General features: G+C 48.0%; 1 protein-coding gene across 5 annotated transcripts in view; it reads left to right on the top strand.

Annotated features, from left to right (window-relative positions):
* Positions 1–23541, top strand: part of LHFPL2 (lipoma HMGIC fusion partner-like 2) — a 171746-nt gene that overhangs the window by 89176 nt on the left and 59029 nt on the right. Inside the window, exon 4 of one of the 5 annotated variants that reach the window (XM_018053681.1) lies at positions 9169–9271. The exons of the other annotated variants lie outside the window; for them this stretch is intronic. The gene's annotated coding sequence lies outside the window, so the exon portion shown is untranslated. The remainder of the gene's footprint in view (positions 1–9168; positions 9272–23541) is intronic. 5 annotated transcript variants of the gene reach the window in all.

Below are 23541 nucleotides of genomic sequence, written 5' to 3' on the forward strand. Positions count from 1 at the left end.
AAAGTATAAATAGACATTGGTTTGCAAGATTTAACAGAAGTAAATCAAAGTAATTAAATGCACTGAAGACTTAAACTGAGTGAAGTTCTTTCTCTATTTCTGTTACTCGCATGTTGACAAATTGTCTTTTTTTTCTGGTAAGAAGTCTGGCTGTAGACAGCATGTGTGTCTGAAGGAGAGTCCTAAGCATTCTTCCGAGCAGGAAAGAATTCTTCCCTTTCTATGAAAAGCGGCTTCCCTGGGTAGACTATGAACCTCCTGAGGGCTAGTCTGAGTCTTTCATTGCTCTCTCTGTGCCCAGTACAATGTCTGATGCATGCTAGGTGCCGAGTGAGTGTTTGTTGGATGGGTGGAGGATAAATGATGGTTAGACTATAGCACTGATTCTGTGACATTCTCTGAAGGGAACTCTACTTCAGTACATTAGAGATGGCCCAGCACAGTGCCTGACACATGTTATGTACACAGTAAATGTTGGTGAAATGGAGGTATAATTGTGGGCCTAAGTATAGCTTCTAGTTTATAAAGGACTTTTGGAATATGACCTGTGTTTTTACATATGTTTGTTTAATAATATGTTCATTACACAAAGTAGGGAATAATCCTTACTCTAGAAACAAAGAGTATAAATCACATAGGAAACAATAACTTTGACTACATTAAAAATGATGAACTTTATCAAAAGGCTATACAGAGAGTGAAAAGATAAAATATCTAACCCACTCGTAAATTTACAAAGGAGGCTATGTAAGGAAAGCCTGTGAATTAATAAGGAGGATAGGCTGACAAATGAAACAAAAAGCCAGGAGTAGAGAAGGGTGGTGAAATACTTCAACAGGCACTTAATGAAGAGGAACCACAAGGAACCAGTAAAATGAAAATTTGCTCAACCTTGTGAGGAGTGCGAATACAAACCCCTCCGTGAGACACAAACTCACTTCTACCTGATAAGCAAAAAGTTTTAAGTCTGATAATGGCAAGTCCTGACGAGAGTGTGGAACACCATGAACTCTCAGATACCAGTGGTGAGAATCAAATTATATTCACCCACTTTGTTGTTTGACTTTTACTGTTCTTTTTTTTTTAACTGAAAAAAAGTTGGCGTGCAGTATCTTGTTAGTTTCATGTAAACAACATGGTGGACCGCGTTTTAAATACATTATGAAACGATCACCATGGTAAGTTTAGTAACCATCTGAATATAACCCATTTATGATTTGGGGAGCCAGGAAAGTTCTTTTAAGCAGAGAGGTGAGGTTGAACGTTGAGAAGGCACCATGAGGGACTTCCTTGCTGGTCCACTGGTTAAGAATCCCCCTTGCAATGCAGGGGATCCCTGATGGGGGAACTAGGATCTCACATGCTGAGGAGCAACTAAGCCAGCTGTAGCTAAGTGATGAAGCACAGTCTGGAGGGTTGCAGGGGTGAAGGGAAGGGGAAGGGGATTAGCTCTGGGCAGAGACTGGGCAACTCTGTGGCACAGAGAGGGTGGGGCTGCCATTGCTAAGAATGAAGTATTTACATGGAATAGATGTTAAGATAACACAGGGTGGCTTCAGTTCTTTTGAGAAGTAGGAAGTTCATCTGCACTGAGGAGAGGGGGTGAAGCCAGGGGTTAAAAGGAAGAATCCACGCTTTCCCACGTGGAAAGGAACTCTTCTCTGTGCTGATGTGGCCGTCTTCCTGTGAATTCTGGTTCTTTGTCTGATGGATTATTCTACAGGGAATTCTGGTTCTCCACCTGATGGAACCGGTCCACAAGGACAATAAAGGTCTCACGTTAGTAGACATATAGTTTTTTTTTAACTTTTTATTTTATATTGGAGTATAGTTGGTTAATAATGTGATATTTTCAGGCAGACAGCAGAGGGACTCAGCCATACAATATAAACATAGAGTTTTGTTGATCAAGTGTCTAGTCTATGAAAAAGGCTATTTGCAAATCCTCTAGTAAGTTGTTTTGGTTCCAACCGGTACCTCTCTTGTCTGTTCTGTATCCAAGAAGAAATATCCCACCCTTATGGAGAAAGCTTTTCTACTTTAATGATCCACTCTTTAAATTGTTCCTTGAAAGGAAGGAGATGAACTGGCCGTCTTCCTCTTTGTCACTGTAAAATGTGTTTATGCTTTTATATGCAGCTTGTTAATACAGGTAAACAGTAGCCACACGCATTTTATGTATTTATTTTTATCATTTCCCATGTTAAGCCACAGCAGTCCATTCTTCCCACTGAAGAAGGCAGTAACACAGCTCTGAGGTTCCAAGATGCTGCTCCCATAAGCACCCTCTCCACTCTCTGAAATTTTGTCATGATTTTCTCACAAAAGCTGACTTCTTCTGAATTAAATATTGATTTAATCTACAGTTCATTTTGGGTTGATTCAGTAACCAAAGCCAAGTGTTTGTGCTCTTTTTTCTCTCTTGGGCTCGCATGCTATTGGGGACCGCTAGTTATCCAGTGGACCTGTCCTTAGAGACACCAGCATCTCCTGAGCCATGGGCAGCATGTCACCAGATGGCATAGGGCCAGGCGGCCAGGCCACCTGGAAAGGTGGGACTGGCCCCGATCTCTGTATCTCGTGTTACCAGCCCAGGGCAGCCTGTGAAAAAGTCTTAATTGGCAACCTCAGGTGGACTTGGAAATGTACCTGATTTGGGTCCAAATTATACTATTTGCACAGCCAAGTTGTGTTAGGAAATGGACACTTCCTGTCATTAACTCACAGGTCATGAAGGCAAATATGACTGCAAATCCACTTTGGAAATCTAGTGTGGCTAATCTGAAAGAGCCAACTTCTCTCTTGTTGGTGCAGTGCCTCGTTTCTGTCTCCTTGCTTCTTTCTCAAGCTACATTTTCTATTCAGTTGACATTCAGTCCATTTTTCTCCTACTATTCATGGAGTGACTGTGGGTTGGAAAGACACAGACCACTGGTGTGATGACCAGCTGCGGTCACGGGCTCCTCGTCACTGTTCAAGGTCAGCGTAGCCCATTTAGTGGCCGCTTATACCCCACATCGGGCTTCCCCGGTGGCTCAGTGGTAAAGTATCTGTCTGCCAGTGCAGGAGATATGAGAGATTCAGGTTTGATCCTCTGGAGAAGGAAACTCACTCCAGTATTCTTGCCTGGGAAATCTCCTGGACAGAGGAGCCTGGCGGGCTATAGTCCATGGGGTTGCAAAGAGTTGAACACAACTGAGCGAATAACATGCCTTCCCTGGTGGCTCAGCTGGCAAAGAATCTGCCTGCAATGCGGGAGACCTGGGTTTGATCCCTGGGGTGGGAAGGTCCCCTGGTGAAGGGAACGGCTACCCACTCCAGTATTGTGGCCTGGAGAATTCCATGGACTGTATAGTCCATGGGTTCACACAGAGTCGGACATGAGCGACTAATACTTGGTACAGAGAAAGTCACTTGGGCAAAACGAGTTACATGTTTACCTAGCTGCTCTGATAGTCTGTGTTTTATGCTTGTATTAATATGTTTATATCATATGCACAACTCAAAGCAAAGATGGGTTTTATCTGCTTAAAGGTCACATCCCAGTCTCTCTTGTGCTTTTGAACACTGGTGTACTCTTGAAGCCAAGCAATAGCCTTAATATGCATAACTCTTTTTTTTTTTTTAAAGGAAAACTTTGTATTTTATATTGGAGTATAGCCAGTTAACAGCATTGTGATATTAGTAGTTTCAGGTGGACAGCCAAGGGACTCAGCCATCTTACGCCCTTGTGGTTGGACTAGAATTGCCAGAGAATGTTTATATGTGTTTTTCTCCTGGTTATCAGAATAATCCACGTTCATACAACAAAGTATAAGCAAGAAGGGAAGAAACCCCAGTTCCCTTGGGTGTCACCACTGCCAGTGTAAAGGCCAAGTTTTCTTTTTGTGCATTCTTTTCTTCACGTAACTGAACGCTTACTCTGCTTACAACTTTATATTCAGTTACTTTTTTGTTTAATATTGTGAGCATTTCCCCATATCATAAAAAGTTTATCCACAATTTCAATGGTTGAATATTCTGTCTTAGGGTATACATTTAAATCATTTTAATCTTTTGTTTTTGACAATCAAGGCGTTTTCTGTTTTTTGAAGGTGTTGATTATCCCTTTAGAGATATAAGTTCAGTTTGTAGAATCTATCCAGGAAAGTTGGGCTCTCATTGGCTTTATAAGAGAGTAATTGCCTTGGCACACCCTAGAGGTGATGAGATCTTTAAATCTTGCCGCTTTGGGAATTGAGAATGGTATGTCATTTCAAATTTTACCGTTTTTACTACCAATAAAATTGATTGTTTCTCGTAAGTAGAATAGTTTTTTTTCTCTCTCTCTCTCTTTTGTGATTGTTCATTAATGGTCCTTTTCAGGTCAAATTGTCATTTATGACAGTTGGGACATCTGTAATTTTTTTCCATTTTCCTAGAAGGATATATTGGAATGTGTAACTTTGAGTCTAGTGTCTTCTCACTAATAGTGTTAGCTGCTTAAGTCGTGTCCGACTCTTTGAGATCCTGTGGACTATAGCCTGCCAGATTCTTCTGCCCATGGGATTTCCCAGGCAAGAATACTGGAATGAGTAGCCATTCCCTTCTCCAGAGGATCTTCCCAACCCAGTAATCAAACCCAGATCTCTTACATTGCAGGCAGACTCTGCAGGCAGACTCTTTACCCTCTGAGACACCAGGGCAGCCTGTTAACTGCACACAAAATTGGCCATATTTGAGGGGAAATCAAGTGTGGAAGTGTCAAAGAGAGTACACTCTGGGGTAGTGATGTGGCTTGTCAGTTGTGACAGTCAGCATCTGGAAGCAGCTCTACCTAGTGAGCACGTGTGTCCCCCAGCCCCCAGGCCTGTGGCCACCACACTGCACCCAGTCCAGGCAGCCCTGGTATAATGCCTGTTGACAGAGGAATAATGAACACACAGTATGTTGGCTCATGAGGCTTACCTGCTCTGTTTCTGCTCATGCTTCTTCTCAGGCTGTTTGACTGACTTTTCCTGCTTGCTCCTTAGGTCTGTTTGCAGGCAGTCTTTGACCCCTTTCTCTCCTGCATCTTCCTGCAGTCTCCAAATTCTCTAGCCTGCTCCATGCCTTTAGCCACAGTCCACAGGCCAAACCTCCCCAGTCCAAACCCCTCTTCCAGGCTGCAGACCCATGTAGCCTCCTGCCTGTGGGGGGTCTCCCCCTGGTGTGTGTTACCTCTGTAAATTGAGGGATAATTGCTTTACAGTTTTGTGTTAGTTTCTGTTGTTCAGCAGTATGAATCAGCTATAAGTATGCGTATATCCCCCCCCACTCCTTTGAGCCTCCTTCCCACCCTCTCCTATCCTCCCCTCTCGGTCATCGCAGAGCACCAGGCTGAGCTCCCTGTGTTAAGACAGCAGGTTCCCAGTAGCTATCTATTTTATAAATGATAGTCTGAATATGTCCATTCAAAGTCGCTCAGTCGTGTCTGACTCTTTGTACCCCCATGGACTGTATAGTTCATGGAATTCTCTAGGCCAGAATGCTGGAGTGGGTGGCCTTTCTCTTCTCCAGGGGATCTTCCCAACCCAGGGATCGAATCTAGGTCTCCCACATTGCAGGCAGATTCTTTACCAGCTGAGCCCCAAGGGAAGCTCTACAATACTGGAGTGGATAGCCTATCCCTTCTCCAGCGGATCTTCCCAACCCAGGAATCAAACCGGGGTCTCCTGCATTACAGGCGGATTCGTTACCCACTGAGCTACCAGGGAAGAAGCTCGTGTATTTGTCCGCGCTACTGTCAGTTCATCCTGCCCGCTCCTTCCCCCACTGCATCCACAAGCTCACTCTCTGCACCTGTATCTGTATCCCTTTCCTGCATCAGGACCGTGTTAGGAACCCTGCTGCTTCACTGGCACTTCTAATGCAGTGTGCCCCCAAGTGGACCTGTTCCCTTTCCCTGGCTGGCCCTATCCCTGGATTCTCTCTTTGGGTACGAAGACCTCCACTTCATCCCCCATGCCAGACACCTGGGAGCATCTTGAGACCCTGCTTTTCCCTCACTGACAACACTCCATGGGTTACATGAGATTCTAATTCCTGCTGCCTCCTCCCTATCCTTCTTCTGCATCCCTCTTACCCTGCCTTAGCTGAGATTTCATGCTGTGAATGAATGATATATGCTTTCTCAGTTAGAGACAGTCTTTAAAAATAAATAAGTCAGGTTTTAAAAAAAATAAGATTGATGTTTTTCAGGGCATAGCATTGTAATGGAATATTTACTCTTTGTATGAAGTAAATCATCCTCCATTAATTTATCTTTTATAGAAATGTGAATTCTTCACCTACCTGCTTGGCTTAAAGCAAACTACACTTTGAATAATGTCTAACACATATTAGTCAAGTGAGAGGCCCTGGGCATTATTCTCTAAATAAAGTGTTTTTGACTTGAGGGTTTGACATTTTTTCTTTGGGTCTTAATTATTTCCATATTCCATGTGTATTAGTTTCCTGTAATATTGGAATTATCCTTTTTAGCTAGCTTTTCAACTTCACCTCCCAGGCAAGAAATGCAGTTATTTTAATAAGATTCTTTGAGGGAGTAAAATTAATATTTTGGAGAATGAAAATAATGGTGAGTTATCTCCCAAAGATTGAAAGACTGTTACAATAGCAAAATATCCTTACCCAGGGGTAGTTTTTTTTTCAGGGTTTATTGAAAATATGGTGCTGGGAAGAATAAAAGGAAATTTAATACCATGGAATCTGGAAACAACCACTGAAATCCAGTCTTTTGAACACATATGATACACTAATTCCCAGAGATTTAAGACAGCTCCATTTGCTTCCTGAGGCTGTCAGGCTCCTTATGACCAAGACACGGAAAGGTTCTTCAGCACGAATATGCCATGATGATATTTTATTTACTGTGAATATTGACCATACATGAATATGGGATGTCCTGGGGTTCTGCCTTCCCTTATCGATATCAGGTTGCCTCCTTGTTGGTACTTTCCTTAGGTCTGGTTCCCCCAGTACAGATCCTGAGACAAAGATTTAGACACAAGTAGGCTACCTTGGAGCTTATCCTGAAAAGCATTTTTAGTGGACTAGGCACATGAGGCGGGGAGAAGAAAGCCAAGAAGAGGGTGCTCTTGAGCAGGTTGCTGAATCCCTGGTGAATTCTAAGAAACAGTCTTCAGAAACTCCCATCTGCGGGGCCAGAACACTGGCATATGTCTCCTCCAGCCCACAGGCGTCCTTGCGAGCTGCTCCCGAGGCCAGAGCTTAAGGTCTGCTTCTTGCAGGGGTCAGAAGAAAACCATCAGGGGAAGGTCCCGAGTCCTTGCTGTTTGCACGTGCGGGAGAGGGTGCTGAGGCGGGTACGACTAGGGCACCAACAGTGTGTGCTGCTTTAACCTCCTTTTTGTTGTTGTTGTTGAAATAAAATTCCAGGTTCTTAGTGGGCAACATTGTTTCATGGATGGACGAGGTCACTTAAGACGGTCATAGACAAAGCACAGGCGGAGACTGTCAGCAGAAAGCACTTAAGTCATGTCAGTGCCTGATCGATGTCAGGGTGGATTTGAAAAATACCGGAAATTAGCAACTGTGTTTGAAATGGGGAGGGAAGATGTAGAGGGAATCTCTGCGAGGTATCTAGATGTTGTTCCTAAAATAACATATCATGCCTTAGTCACAAAGGTTGTGATAAGCCGTTAACGGGAACAAATGGAACAGATGGATTGTCCAGGCTCCTCAGAGGGTCGTGGTTTCCTCAGTGCTAATCAGCCTACAGAATTATAGTTAGGCCCATAGGAAATTACAGTATTTTTTCCATGCACTCAGATCTGGAAGAAAACAAAACTCTGACGGAAATCTGTGGCCAGCCAAGCGTGAACGAGGCCACCTTCATTACTTGGGGAAATTCCTGGGGAAAAAAAAAGGTGGAATCCAGCGCTCAGTGGACCTTAAAAAGAATCCTTCTCTGCTTTGTGTCCGTCTGTCCTGTTCTGTTACACAGCAGTCTTGATGACACATCCTAACATGGAAAGTAGGTCCTAGCAGCCTCCTGGCTGTTCCGTTGGTGTCATCCAGGGGATGCAGACACAAGGTCTTGATACCACGAGGTATCTGATTATTTAGACCTGTTTGGTGATGGTGGAGTAGCAGAGTATTCCTGCCCTGAAAGACCCCACCCCCCACCCCCACCAGTGCAGCCGTGCAACCAGCAGAGAAGTAGCTGACAAAGGAAGGAGCACTTAATCCTGCTGCTTAGGGAGGCCTCCCAGAGCCGTGACGTTGGACTTGGCCTTAGAGGTGACTCGGTTTCACCCAGGGGTGTAGGAGGAGGACAGCCCAGGTGGAGTCCATGAGGGCAAAGGCACGGAGCCTGGAGGTGCAGAACGTGGTCAGGCAGCCGGGACCAGCTGCTGAGTGACGTTCTGCAGGCAGGCAGAAGTCAGCCTGTGAGCATCCGTTCTGCAGGCAGGCAGAAGTCAGCCTGTGAGCATCCGTTCTGCAGGCAGGCAGAAGTCAGCCTGTGAGCATCCGTTCTGCAGGCAGGCAGAAGTCAGCCTGTGAGCATCCGTTCTGCAGGCAGGCAGAAGTCAGCCTGTGAGCATCCGTTCTGCAGGCAGGCAGAAGTCAGCCTGTGAGCATCCGTTCTGCAGGCAGGCAGAAGTCAGCCTGTGAGCATCCGTTCTGCAAGCAGGCAGAAGTCAGCCTGTGAGCATCCGTCCCCCCTGCCGGTGCCATCTCCCCTCACCAGTGTCAACAGGTGTCCCCCACGCAGTCACACCATTTCTGTCGGCCCATGTGCATGTCCCCGTCAAACATCCTGCTCTTGTGGAAGCAGCTTAGGTGCAGGATGATGGATGGAGCTTATAGAACCTGTGCGAGGTCCAAAATGCCATCAGTGCAGCCTCCTGGCAGTGAAACCTACATCTTGTGCTAAGTGGCTGGTTAGTGATCCTTGTAAGGCCTGTGAATGCCTTGTTGAAGGGGAAATTGACATGCTTCATGCAGGTGGTCAATATTATCCATAAAATATGCTGTTTATCCTTTCTTTGCCACGTCTTCTCTGTCAGCCCATCCAGCCCCAAGTATGCCACATTTCCGAGTTCTAAACATCTAGCTATATTTACCAGTATATGGAATTAGTGGTGCTTATTTTTTCCCTGATTTCTTCCCTTTTCTCTGCAGGTTGTCTCACGGGCATTAGCATGTCGGTGCTTTGGGGTATGCTCCAGGGGCACACTTGCTCTTAGAATCCTTTAGTATGTGGATTGAGGAAAGGAACAAAACAGTAAGTTGGCCTCAGGTTGTCCCTCTTATTACATTTAACAGTTTAATCCAATTAGTTATCATTTTTGTCTCATTTCCAATGGAGTAGCTACCTGGTTGAGGGGAAAAGAACTCAATGTGGTGTCCAGGCTCTGGGGACACTTCTCAGGGTGAATTAGGAGCAACAGCTGAAAATGATTCCCAAACACTTCACTAGGAGCCCCAGGGAAAGTCTATTGAAGACCATCCCACCGATTCTAGACTGACTGACCTCTGGCTGCTCAAGTTAAAAATTACATACAGTTCAGCCACTCTCAAAAAGGCTCTTTAAGTGGCTTTTCTACAGAATTGCCCTAAACAGTCACCTTGTTTATTTCTTAAAGTGATCAGTGTCGTCATGATTCTTCTCCCTTAGGAATTTCCACTTCCTCTTTTATCACTCATGGAATGTTTTTTCCCATGGAATTCCCCATTTCTCTGTAGATTCGCTTTTCTTCCATCCTTTGAAACTGCATTCAGGCTTCCAGGCGATGTTTCCCTGATGATTTCAGAGCATAAGATGAAGACTTAAAAGTGTTTGATGCCAAAGAGAGAAATGTTAGGGCCTCTAGAGTCTGATTTAGTAAATTGGGCCCTGGCTGCCGTGTATCTTTGGGTGAGTCATTGTCCTTTAGTGAATGAATGTTAGAAGAATCGAATGTAAGAAGTGGACCTAGCAGCCAGACACACAAATCCTTCTCTCTACCCCTTGTCCATCCATATCCCCAGCACAAGAGAAAAAGCAAAAGTAAATAGGATGTGCGTTCAGTCTGGTACTTAGCATCCAGGTTGCAGCATGCCTTCACTGTGCCCTGGCACGCTTCTCCTTGTGCGGGGACTGGGATGGGTCCAGTCATTGAATCTGGGGAGATTGCTCTTGTCATTTCCAATCTGGTAAGCGCTGTCAACCTACCAGCTCTAAATCTTGATTTGACCTGGCCTTGCCTGTATAAATCTCACCCACTGTTGAGATCATCATAGTCTAATGGCCAACAGATTCATTGTTTCCATACCATAACCATCAAAAGCTGCCAAGTTTTGAGGATGGATGAGCTTTTCTTTCTGCCGGAGTAGAAAACTCTATGGGAGGGTACAGATCAGGGGCTATAGATAAGTAGAGTAGTTCTTGAGTGGTTCATTAGTTCCTTGTGGAAGACTATTGGTTATGCTGTTTTCACTGAGTTTTAGGGTTGTGGAAGTTAAGCAGCATGAACCCCAACATCCATTCTGTAGGAATCCGGGCTTTTGTCGATGCTCAAAAATATTATTAACTTTGAGAAAAACTGTTTAGGATTAATCAAAATGATTTTGAGTGGAAGTTTCTCCATGGTTAATGACCTGAAAGATAATTGTTGTGACCTTCAGATTTATGACCTCAACTCAGGGCTTGAGGTACTATGTACCCCTTCCACATATTAGAGAGTGTTTTGGACACGTGCCGTTTCTGGGATGTTTCAAAAGACATCAAGACAAAGTATGTTGGGCTTAATCCACCTGCCAGTGCAGGAGACATGGGTTCGATCCCTGAGCTGGGAAGATCCCTGTGCCGTGGAGCAACGAGGTCTGTGTGCCACGACTGCTGAGCCTGTACTGCAGAGCCCAGGAGCCACAGGCGCTGAGCCCTCGTGCTGCACCTCCTGGAGCCTGTGCTCGTCTACAGAGGAAGCCGCTGCACCGAGAGGTCCACGTTCTGTGACTAGAGAGAGCTCAGGCATCAGTGAAGACCCAGCACAGTCAAATAAATAAATAGATAATTTTTAAAAGGCTAGTTACGCTCAACTAAAACCGTTCCCCAAATCCAGGATTCATGACCACATTTTCCAAAATGGTGTTCTAGGTTCCTTTGCTTCTGTAAATGTGTTTGTTCATTGTCAATCAACGTTAAACAGGATTTATTCTTATTGTGGGACTTCTCAGAGACTTTACCGGGTTAATGGGTACTGTGGCGTGTGGGAGAAGGCGATGGCACCCCACTCCAGTACTCTTGCCTGGAAAATCCCTTGGACGGAGGAGCATGGTAGGGTGCAGTCCATGGGGTCGCTAAGAGTCGGACACGACTGAGCGACTTCACTTTCACTTTTCACTTTCATGCATTGGAGAAGGAAATGGCAACCCACTCCAGTGTTCTTGCCTGGAGAATCCCAGGGACAGGGGAGCCTGGTGGGCTGCCGTCTCTGGGGTTGCACAGAGTCAGATACGATTGAAGTGACTTAGCAGTAGCAAGCAGCAGTGGCATCTCAAGGGTGGCATACAGCATTCGGCATTTGTCCTGGGGCCCCTTTGATCTGCAAGCACCTGCAGACCGCCTCCCAGAACTCACGCCACTGTGACACGGTGGGGGAGATGCTGACATGTGGTAGACGGGCTCAGATTTCTCTAGCTCTCCCATCCGGAACTGGAACCGTTTCCCTACCCCTTGAGTCTGAGATGGCCTTCTGACTTGCCAGGAGTGACAGCCGCACCCCAAGTGTGGTGTGAGTCCCAGAGTCCAGATCTCTAGAAGCCCTGCCGCCTCACGTTTGCCCTCTTGGGGCTTCGCCCTGAAACCTCCACGTGAGGAAGCGGGTCTGACCTGCAAGAGGAGGAGAGGCTAGTCAGGGGAGAGCTGAGGTGTCCCCATTACCTGCCAGCTGTGTGACTGAAGCCTCTCAGACCTTTGGCACAGCTGACCCAACTGAGAACAGTGCATGAGTGAGGCTAGGCAACTCATGGAGTCGTGAGAAGCGTTACATCATTGTTGTTTTAAGCCGCTAAATGTTGAGGCGCTTTGTTACACACCCACAGTCAACAGACACACCAACATAAGCAGTAGCACCCAATAAAACCTTTGAAACAAGACTGAAAAGATACGGTTGTTTATCTAATCAGATACTTCCTAAGAAAGTTTTACAGCTTAAAACTAAATTTCTGGACAGGGATTTTCCAGAAGCCCGAGTCACGTGAACAGTTAACACGAACCTAATGTGCGTGGCATGTGAGTCACGGCACCAGGAAGTGGTACCTAATCAGAGAAGGCACGGCCTCAGGAAGGTTAGAGGGGCTGACGGCCGGTGGAGCCCGCCACCCAACGCTCTGCCGACGGCTGGGCCGACAGCTCTCTCTGAAGGTGACTGGTGTCACTGAGGGCTCGTTCTTCCTGCTTAGTGATTAGATTCCAGCAGACATCTGCTCCGCCCGCCGACCAGCTGTGGGGATGTGAGACCTTGCCAGCTTTCCCAGCATCGAGCGGGTGTAATTATTCCTGGCTCCGCGGAGCAAATGTGATTAGCAGATGTCGAAGGGGCCCGTTTTTGGCAGGCCCTGGTGAGGTGTGGAAATGGACGCGGCCTGGGTGCTACCGCCTGCCGTGGCCTGACTGCAGAGGGCCCGGGCCTGGCGGCGCCGGGTCCTGGGCCATCACCGCCACCGTCCTCTCAGCACCCCAAGGCCAGGTCGGGCCGTGGACAGGGTGGTCTGGGGCTGCAGGCCTCGCACCCTGCAGCAGGGGACCGCAGGCAGAGCCATGTCCATCTTAAGACGCTCCAGCTGGAGGACCGTGACAGTTGCACCAAGGCCGTGCTGGCCGCAGTGAGCTGGGGAGAAGCAGAAGGACGCGAGAGCCACGGGAGGCTGGGGCTGGAGAAGCCTGTCCCTTCGTCACGGCCAGATGGCTCCCCGGGAAACTCCGGAGCTCTTTGTAAAATCTGCTTCCGCATGACTCAGGCTGGGAGTCTTGCAGCCTTTCCCTAGGGAGAAGGGCCGGCTTCTTCGGTGGAGGAAGGACATGCCTCATGATTGGCTGGGACCTCTCGTTGGTTGGCTGCAGCCTCATCCCTCCTGGCCAGTTCCCCTCAGACCACCCTGGACTAGTCCCCTCTCCCCGCTGCCTTCCCACAGTTATGTGTCTGCTGGCTTCCGCTGAGCAGCCATGCAGCGGAGGGGGAGGCGGGGGGGACTGCCTCCCAGTCTTGAGTTTCTAAAGCCGTGACTTTCTCCAGCGGCTTCAGTATTCTCATCCCCTGTGCAGACTCTCTCTCTCATCTCTCGTCCCCATTGCATGGCATATGTATGAACGCTGTGCTGGGAATTCATAGGCACTGTGAGGAGTATATATTCCACCATGGCCATGTCATTTTCATTGAAAGTTCTGTGTAGTTTTTGTTACATTTGATTGACCCTAGTTTATATGTCATGCCCTGTGTGTGTGTGTTAGTCGCTTGGTCGTGTCTGACTCTTCGTGACCCCATGGACTGTAGCCTGCCAGGCTCCTCTGTTCATGGGATTCTCCAGGCAAGAATACTGGAGCGGGTTGCCATTGCCTCCTTCAGGAGATCTTCCCGACCCAGGGACCGAACCCGGGTCTGCTGCATTGCAGGTAGATTCTTTACCATCTGGTCAACCAGGGAAGCCTGTCACGGCCTAATGGGTACAAAAAACTCCAGGTGGAAGTTGGCTCCTCAGAAGCCGGTTCCCTAGTTTCCGTGTGGACATGGTGGTCCCAGTGCCCTTCTTTCAGAAGATTGATGTGTCTCAGGTGTAAGTCAGCAAAACAGAAAGTCAGGCCGCGTGCCTTGCAGACCATCACCACATTAGGGACAGTGGGTAGGCGAGGGATCGTGGTTGTGTGCGTCTCTGACTTTGCTGTCACTGATAAGGCTGGGAGGAGAAAAGCTGGAGCTCCTCCTTGAGATTCTTCAAGGTCAGGCCATGTGGTGTTTGAAGGCCGTGAGGAGAGTTGCCAGAGCAATTTAGATCCGAGTTTTTCTGAGCATGTGCCAGAGTGTGGCAGTTCCTGGGAGCATTTTAGGGGCTCCCTGGAGGTAATGGTCGTGATGGGAGCAAGGTGGCCCTCGTCAGCCTCTTACTTTTTAATCAACATGCTCTGCTTTGATCTGTCTCATACACAGAACTAGAGTTGCTTGTCAGATTCCTTTTGATAAATCATGTTCTGTGGTCAGAAGAAAGTTTGCAAACCGCAGGTTCAGAGGACTGACTTCTAGTAAAAACAAACACAGAGAGAAGCCTCTTTAGCCAAGCAAGTAATGATTACATTTCTGGGATCTGCATAGATCAATCCACAGACATTTGGAAGCAGCGAAAAAGCAAAGAACTAAACAAATACATGTTTCTGGTAACTACTATGTCACCAGGAAACTTAGTCAATATAAACAGAGCATGCAGACTGTGGCCTCTAAATGGCAAGGGGAACATGAGGCCAATTCTCGTCATCAGTGCAGGTGACTCTGCCAGGTTGTCATTCTTGAGTAAACCCCGGGGAGTCCAGGGCTGAAGCTTAGGAAGAGTCATGTGATAAAAGCAACCATTATTGAGAGCTTTCCACTGGCTGAGCGCTGTGCCTTGGATACAGGTCTGTGCTACTAAATGTAGGTTCTATTCTCCCCATTCCACATACGGGTAAACTGAGGCTCGGAGACTGAGTTGTTTCCCCAAGGTCACATAGCTGATAAAGTAATGGAGCTGGGGACAGGGCCCTTTGGCTGGAGTTATGTCCGTCAGTGTTCTGGCTATATTGCTCCTCTCCGTTAGTCCCTTTTTAAATTTTTGTGTTTGTGTGGGTTTTCCACCCTAATGGTTTTGCTAAGTAGAGTACCTAAGGATACCTAGTTTGAAAAATGTCTTTCTTGTCATACTTACTATACAACTACATGATCAACCCTCTCCAAGTTTGCTGCATATAAAGTTGACATGTGGTGTTGCATATACATGACCCTCACGGGGAAGAATGTAGAGGAAAGGAGCCAAAGGGCTAACCTTCCCTGTGTGTACTAACGCTAAGCAGGCATGTGCAGCCCTGGAAGTGTGTGTTTGGGCCTGAATTTGATGGCTCACAGTCACCCACAGTTTTATTGGTGCGGGAGAAATTAGAATTCTTGTAGCCACAGCAGCAGGTAGTGTTGCTAAGGCAGATGGGAAACTTTTGCACAAGTTTTAAGTTCTTAAATGTCGGATGTTTGTCTCGAATGGCAGTGTGCTTCTCCAGCTCCTCTTCTGTATCATGGCCTTAGCAAAGGCTGGGGAAGGATAGTCTTTGGGAGGGTATGTTCTTCTCTCACTTGCGCTTCCAAACGTGCACGAACCTATTCCTTATTCCTCCCAGTAACCAGATGCTTCCAGTGAGAGGGCTAGATTCTGCTGAAACTTCTCTCCCGTCCCTTGACTCTGTTGGAGCAAGGTAGGTCCCCTAAAGAGTGAATTTAACAGGCGTTTAGTTTTATTTTTATAGGTGCATTTGGGAAAGCTGGAACTGTTTGAGAAACTATTTTACAGCACATCCAGGTGGCTTGCACACTCAGCCCTATGCATCACACCAGAACAAGACTGAGGCTTGTCCTGCATTTCTCTTGGAGAGCCAGTGAGGCACCCCCACCTCGGGAGAAACATGAGCTTGTGTGGGTGCTAGGAAGTATTGAGCAACAACTCTCTCAAGCCACCAGGGCCCCATTTGCCTAGCAGAAATTTATGAGCAGGTCCTAGTGGCTCACACAAGTTCGTTTTTCTTTCCCAAGTGCCTCATGCACTTCCTGAAAGTCATGTTTTCATCGAAAGATTTGCTGTACTGGATTGTTCCAGAGACACACCTGAGAAGTCCCACTCTCGATGCCGTAGCAGATGAGGATGACTTTGCTGAGATAAGGCCTCAGATGTGGCCTCCTGATGGGGAATGTGTTGGTTAAAGGGGATGTGGAGAAAAAATTGCTACATAACAGGTATCTGGCTGATCTAACAGAACCTAAGGTCTTGCAGATGGTGGTAGAGCTGGGCGTGGGGAAGCCAGCACAGCTTGGACCTGAATGGTTGTGAGAGTTCCTCACAGTGACGGGCAGCTTGTCAGTGGTTTCCAAAACATCTGTCTCAAAGAGGGCGGTTGAAATTCCTACTGGGGAGTGTTTCCAGTCATTGTCCATGAGAAACGAGAGTGAGTGGGAGTAATTGAAACACAGATCAAGAGGAAATGAGTCTGTGCTCCACTTGGGATTACAATGCAGATGAATTCCATATTTTGGTTAGGGAATGTTTTAAAAGGGAAGACAAGAAAAAAAGCTTCGAGTCTGACCAGGTTACTAAAAAGCAGACGGAGATGAAATTTAACGTTGGCTGAAGCAGCCACTTCAGTTTGCTGTTCTTGTGTTCCAGGTGTATGTGCGTGTGTTCTGGGGTGTGTGCGTGTGCGTGTGTTCTGGGGTGTGTGCGTGTTTGCAAGAAAATGGCCCGGGACTTACTGGCATGCTTTTTCCGCCCTTGGCCCTACAGCCCCACCAAGATGGCCTGACCTCACCCACACGAGCAGTTTTAAAACTGCTGCAGTCAGCAGAGCTGTGGCTCTTCTCTGCTTCTGCCCAAGTCAGTGACTTGAAGATTCAAACGAATGCCGTAGCCCCCCTTATCCACGGGGACATGTTCCAAGACTGCCTGTGGATCCCTGAAGCCTCGGGCTATACCAGGCCTGATATGTTCTGTGTTTTTCCTACACGCAAGCATGCACGATAAAGTTTAATTCACAAATTAGGCATGGTAAGAGATTAACAGCAATAATTAATAATAAAATAGAGCACTTATTAATAATATACTGTAATAAAAGTCATGGGAACGTGGTTTCTTTCTGTCAGAATACCTTCTTGTACAGAGTTAATGATTTTTCCATCTTAACTAAGCACTCATCATGAGCTGTGTCTGCAACTTTTGCTGTTCGAGGCGCTGCAGCAAACCTAGCACAGACTTCTTTTTCCTTCATGACTTCGTGGCTAGAAGGTTCATTCTTACTGAATATTAGCAACCACAGCATATGCATTTTTCTCTTAATGAGAACTTTCATCTTTTCACTTAAAGAAGTCTTTCCCGGCTTTTCTTTGGTGGATCCGAATTGGCAGAATCCCTGTTCTTCCCTGTGGGGCCACAGCTTAGTGATATAGGAGGGTGACTTGAGCACAAACACTGAGGTGCGTCTGACAGTCACAGCAAGGCCACTACGTGACCAATGGGCGGGACAGGCTGGACTAGACAGTGATGTGTGTCCCGGGAGGGATGGAGGAAGACTGTGCCAGATTCCGTCACATGGCCCAGGCGCAGAATTGAAAGCTTGTGAACTGTTTATTTCTGAAATTTTTCATTTAATATTTTCAGACCACGGTTGACTGTGGGTAGCAAACCACAGAAAATGAAACCATGGATAAGAAGGACTACTATCATATGTATTCATCCTATTGACAGAAATCACAACTCAGATTTTCCTGAGTTAACTATCAGAAAATGTCTATTGATTTTGATTTAGAGATTTTCTTTCTCTACTCTGTCCCCTCTGTATCAGCCATGGACTGGAGGTGCCGATTTACTCTGTAAATTCACTCTGTTCACGATGTACAACTTCCGATGATTCCAAACCAAAGGCCTGAGCTCTGTTTTGCCCGCTGAGGAGTCATCCGACAGGTGGTCATGAGATACGAGCTGCGTGTACCAAATGCCGTGCGAGGATGGAATAGTGAGCAGGGGAGACGCACGCGGCCCCTGCCTTCCTGGAGGGCACGGTCTGCAGCCTCTCACAGCCTGGGGTCTGGGCACTAAGGAAACCGTGCACCCAGAAGAGAGCCACGCAGGGAGCCGGGCGGGCTGAGGACCTGGAGCCCCTTTTTTGGGTGTCTCCTCATGGCTCCCCTGGTGCTGATGGGTGGTGGTCAGTGATTTTCCAAAGCCCCCCTCCTCAGGCCCCTCCGGCTCCCCAGTCAGTGGGCAGTGGTGTCAGCCCCTCAGGACCACCAGGGACGGGAGGGCTCGCCACCCGTCCCTCCCACGGCCTGGGCCTGCCTCCAGCTACAAAGGCCACCTCCAGAGTCACCTCCTCTGGCCTCTGTTCACCGACGACCAAGCCGCCGGGGCTTGCTGCATCCTCCTGCGTCTTGTCCTGGTTGTCACTGTGCGGCTCTCCCTGCCGCCTCCTCTTCCAGCTGTGTGGACCCGAAGGTGACCTGACGGCTGAGGGAGGGTTCGCTCTCCGTGGCCTCCCTGCCGCATCGCAAGGCCAGGGTAGGGCTGCAGAAAGAGCTGCACCTGCTCCTAGCCCTGTGCCCCCATGCCCAGGAGGCCAGGCCTGGCAGCCGGCAGAGTCTCTTGTGGACAGGGCCGAGGGCAGGGCCATCCCGCCCCACTACTTTCTCAGAGGGGCAGCGAGATGGGTGGGAAGTCCGGAGCGCGCAGGCGGAAGGAGCTGAGACCAGGGTCCCGGCACCTGCCCCGGCCCCTGCACGTGGGACAGCGCTGTAGGGAGGCGCCGGGGTGTGGGCTGAGCAGACCCTGCGTGCACGGCCCTGTGCAGTGTGACGCTGAGTCAGATGAGGATGCAGAGATAATGTGCAGACGGGCCAGTAAGGGAGAAAAACTGTGCTCTTCCATCAGCCTGCCCTGGAAAGTGCAGCGCGTCAAAGGACTCCAGTCAGGCCTGGGCCCCTCGGTGCAGGAAACAGGCTAAAGAGAAAGGCTTCCTGGAGGAGAGGGCATTTGAGGTAGACCTTGAACCACAGCTGGGAGGGGGATGCTCCGAGACGAAGGGTCAGGAGATGACAGCACCCAGCGGAGCGCAGGCGGGAACCCCGCCCCAAGGGGCGATTCCTGGAAGGTCCCGGGACACAGTTTAACAGTTTACAAGTGGCCTTTGCCAGTAGACTTCACACTCCACAAAGGGACGGGGGCCAGGGGGTCGGCAGCTCTGAAAAAATGGGTGTGTTTGTTCCCCATTCAGAAACCCAAGCCTCTCAAGGGACCGTGCTGGAGGAAGTGTGCTCTGGGTTAACGTGAGGCCCTGACGAGATTGTTAGCTTTTCTTTCCCTGATGGCCAGTCAGAGCCATCACACAATGCTGGAGGATTTATTTCCAAAGGATATGGAGGTAGTTGGACAAAAGCCTAACTACAATGGGTTTTGTTTTTTTTTTTAACATCCAAGGTCACAGCTATTAAATTTCTGTAACTTAAGGATTCTGGAATTACAAATGGCTTGCCTCCTAAAATGGACCCTTGTCATAATTGAAACTCAGAGCATTCTTATGTTGTTTCTTCTACAGAAATACAGTTTTTAATGCGGGGGAGCTGCTATTTTTTTGTTTTCTTGAGTTAAGCTTGGTGGCTCTTCGTGGACACAAGGCAGAGTCTGCCCTCACTGCAGGAAGTTTGCGTGTTCTCAGCAGCTCTCTTTAATTATGTCCATTTTCCTGCCGTGCACGTCTGAACTGTAAGTTCTCTTCTCTGGGATTTACAGCACGGTTTACTTTTTATGTTTTTCCCCCTTTTGAGTGTTACTCGATCCCCAGTCCCCAGAAGGCCAGGACCTGTTTTAGTAACTGATTGATCAGGTGCTAGGCCGGTGACCCTGTGGGAGTTTATGGACAGGACCCCTGGCTCCTTTCCCAGGGACTCTGTGACTGGCCAAGCCATGCGCGCGACACAGAGTGTTCTCCATGTGGCGGTAAAGGGGGCTTATCCGTGGGGGCTCTGGGACCTCCCCTAGTGGCTCTTGTGTCTCAGGCCTGCACTCAGGGGCCACTTGGGAGGAGTGTGAAATGTCAAAGAAAACAGCCCTCGGCCTCTGGTCAGAGTGTTCATAGTTTGTCATCAATAAATACTTGAGAGGCACTCGCCCCTCTCTCTCTAGTTCCCCCAAAGCTTTCTCTCTCCCATCTTCACTGCTGGCCAGTGGAGAAGTCCCATTAGACGGTTTCTTTCAAAGCAGCTGATTTAGAGTCTGTCCTGTGAGCCACTGCCTCCGGGACGGATCTGGGCTGAAGTGGAGGTGATGGATGGCTGGGGAGGTGGGGGCCACGACTCCCTGGAGAAGTGGGGGTGGTGGATGGCTGGGGAGGTGAGGGCCACGACTCCCTGGAGAAGTGGGGGTGGTGGATGGCTGGGGAGGTGGGGGCCACGACTCCCTGGAGAAGTGGGGGTGGTGGATGGCTGGGGAGGTGGGGGCCACGACTCCCTGGAGAAGTGGGGGTGTGGATGGCTGGGACGTGGGAGCCCAGACTCCCTGGAGAAGTGGGGGTGGTGGATGGCTGGGACGTGGGAGCCCAGACTCCTTGGCGATACCTCAAGCAGTTAATCAAGAGATGTACTTCCTCTCAGTAGGGGGTCAGGGATTTTCTGTTCCCTTGTTATTTTTTTCTTTTCTAATGTTTTTTTTTTTAATTTGGTAAAAGTCACATAATATAAAACACAGTAATATTGTAAAGTAATTAGCCTCCAATTAAAATAAATAAATTTATATTTTAAAAAAACCACAGTATTTTAACCATATTTACCTCTATGTTTCAGGGGCACTAAGTACATTCACACTGTTATGCAACTCTCACCATCATTCATCTCCTGAAATTTTTTATCTTCCTAAACAGAATCTCTGTCCCCATTAGACACTACGTCCACACTCTCCCGCCCCCACCCCTGTCATCTACGGTTTACTTTCTGTCTCCATGAATTTTATTCTAGGTGCCTCCTATAAGTGGACTCAAATAATATCTGTCTGCACCTAATGTATATTGTAATGCATTTTTAATGCTAACTCAGTATATGTCCTACAAACAGATTGTATCTTCTTTTCTTTCCCCCTATGTATACTGTGGTTTCTCATTAGTTATCCACTTAATACACAGTAATGTATATACGTCAATCCCAATCTCCCGATTTATCCCACCCGTCCTTTCTTCCCTTGGTATCCTTTTTTGTTCTCTACATGTGTGTCTCTCTGCTTTGCATATAGATTCACCTATACAATTTTGTATAGGTAATTCTGCATATGTGTAATTCCACATATGTGCATTACTATACCATCTTTGATCTGCAAGGAGATCAAGCCAGTCCATCCTAAAGGAAATCAGTCCTGAATATTCACTGGAAGGACTGATGCTGAAGCTGAAGCTCCAGTCCTTTGGCCACCTGATGCAAAGAACTGACTCACTGGAAAAGACCCTGATTCTGGGAAAGATTGAAGGCAGGAGGAGAAGGGGACGATGGCATCACCGACTCGATGGACGTGAGTTTGAGCAAGCTCCGGGAGTTGGTGATGGACAGGGAAGCCTGGTGTGCATGCAGTCTCAGAGTCGGACACAAAACTGAGTGACTGAACTGAACTGATACCATGTTTGTTTTTCTCTGACTTATTTCATTCTCTATGACAGTCTCTAGGTCCATCCATGTTCCTTTGTTTTTAATGCTAACATTCAGGCCATTTTCCCTCATTGACACCTCAGGTAGGCTCAGAAAGGCTTCTGTGATTCCCTCTGGTGAGGCTAGAGGTCAGCACTGTTCCCTCACCAGAGACACAGGGAAGTCACAGTCCTTTTGGGTCTTCTTGTTGCTGAAGGCCAAGAATGTGGGACATCCTCCCTGGTCCCCATAGCAAGGTAGCGGCTGCCTTCCAGGCCTGCATGGTTTGTTCAGACAAGTAGACTATTCCAAATCAGTCCCAGAGAGCCACTTCAAAAAGACCACCGTCTGCCCCACGGAGGAGGAGCTTGTTGTCAAGGGCTGCTGTTAAAACAGTGAATTTGGGAGCTGCTTTAATGTGCCACTTAGCAGTCAAGGCTGGTTATGTAGCAACAGCAGCAGCAGCAGCAGTGGGTGTTTGAATAAGTGCCGTGACCACAGGTGCCAGGAATGATCCCAGGCACCTCTGTTTCCTCCCCATCTTAAGGAGACTAAAAATGGCCAGGGCGGTTCTCTTCCCAGCCAGTTCCCACTGGTGACCACCAGGCCCTCTGCCTCCTACAGGCTGTGAGTGAGAGGCCACTTGTGGTTCCTGAAAAGAATGGCTGAGGCCAAGGTCTGTGGCCTGTTGTGACTGATATTTTAGAACTGAAAAGAGGAACTTGCATGTGAGCTTGCATTGCTTTTGGAAAGACACATGTTTCTTCCATCAGTTTTGCTGTGTTGGCAGACAGAATGTTGCAAACTCAGAGACCATCGCCAGTCCCTTTTTAAGGAAACAAACAAGACCGTGACCCAATTCAGTCCCTTTTCATTTATCTTACAGTGTATGGCTCAAACATTACCAAAGAGAGCTGGATGGGCTCCATTTCATAGTTCAGTTAACATGAAACATGTCTCTCAGTGCACAAGGGGCCGGTTACGGATGGGCATGGTGTGTATTATGTTTGCTATGTGCCTAGCACTTCCCTGGTGCAAAACAAATGCCAAGAAAGGTCTGTTTTTCCTGAAACAAGGAAACTGTTGTGTATGAATATGTGTGTAGGTGCATGTACTTTTAAAAGCACCTTCTGTTTGCCACGCAGTGTGCTAATCCCTTCAGAGGCCACGTCGTTTCTCTATATGCAACATGGAGAGAGCCTTAACTGCTGAGCTGTGTGGTCCTCACCAAGTGCAGTGTAAGATCAGGGCAGAGAGAGCTTTGTGTGGATTGGAATGGAATTTTAAAATATACCTTATTAACTTCAAAGGCACACATATGGAAATGCTAATAACTTTTTTAAAAAGCAAAATGTTTGGCTGGTGTGTGTAGAAGCTGTGAGTGGGGGTGTGGAAAGTGCTGGGTGTGGCTGTGTGGTTTTAGGGCTCCATTCCACAGGCCCACATCCTCTGCCCCTGATGTGGGCCGCCTGTCCCGACGCCAACCCCCAGGGGCTGCAGCCCCTCTTTTCCTCCCCTAGGTGTCACTGCAGAGGGTGCAAAAGCTGACCCTTCTCTGGGGAGTGGGATGGTCAGAGATGGTGGCGGTGGTGTTTGGTCGCACAGCCGTGTCTGAGCCTGCCAGGCTCCTCTGTCCATGGGATTTCTCAGAGAAGAATGCTGGAGTGGGTTGCCATTTCTTACTTCAGGGGACCTTCCCCACCGAGGGCTAGAATCCACGTCTCCTGTCTCCTGCAGGCTGGTTCTTTACTGCTGAGCGGTGTTGGGTCAGCAAATCTTTATTGAGCACCAACTGTGTATAATGAAGGGGAATAGCCGCTTTTATTAAGTGCTTGGGTATGCAGAGTCCTGTATGAAGCCTTGTGTACACAAGTGTTAACTGCCCACGATAACTTGGTGGAGTGCTGAGGTAAGTGCTCCTCAGTTCAGGGGAGAGTGGCTTGCCTAGGGCCATCACACTGCCGCTGAATGGCAGGGCTAGCCTTTGGACTAGGTTACAGACAGGATTGTGTCTCCTGGTGAGACGGTGCTGGGCACCGAACAACGCAGGATTCATGGCGTGTGGTCACAGCCCTCAGCAGTCTGTGGATCTTGAACAGGAACCCTGTGAAAATCACGCTGCACGTGCCCC

The sequence above is a fragment of the Capra hircus genome, chromosome 10, assembly GCF_001704415.2.
Source record: "Capra hircus breed San Clemente chromosome 10, ASM170441v1, whole genome shotgun sequence".
Taxonomy (NCBI): domain Eukaryota; kingdom Metazoa; phylum Chordata; class Mammalia; order Artiodactyla; family Bovidae; genus Capra; species Capra hircus.